Source organism: Physeter macrocephalus, chromosome 11 (genome assembly GCF_002837175.3).
Source record: "Physeter macrocephalus isolate SW-GA chromosome 11, ASM283717v5, whole genome shotgun sequence".
Taxonomy (NCBI): Eukaryota; Metazoa; Chordata; class Mammalia; order Artiodactyla; family Physeteridae; genus Physeter; species Physeter macrocephalus.
Window position 1 is genome coordinate 160,711,831 of NC_041224.1, and position 393 is coordinate 160,712,223.

Sequence of the window (393 nt, forward strand, 5' to 3'; positions counted from 1 at the left end):
ATAAACCCCACTTGATCATGGTGTATGATCCTTTTAAAGTGCTGTTGGATTCTGTTTGCTAGTATTTTGTTGAGGATTTTTGCATCTATGTTCATCAGTGATATTGGCCTGTAGTGTTCTTTCTTTGTGAAGTCTTTGTCTGGTTTTGATATCAGAGTGATGGTGGCCTCATGAAATGAGTTTGGGAGTGTTCCTCCCTCTGTTATATTTTGGAAGAGTTTGCAAGGATAGGTGTTAGCTCTTCTCTAAATGTTGGATAGAATTCTCCTGTGAAGCCATCTGGTCCTGGGCTTTTGTTTGTTGGAAGATTTTTAATCACAATTTCAATTTCAGTGCTTGTGATTGGTCTGTTCTGTTCATATTTTCTATTTCTTCCTGGTTCAGTCTCGGCAG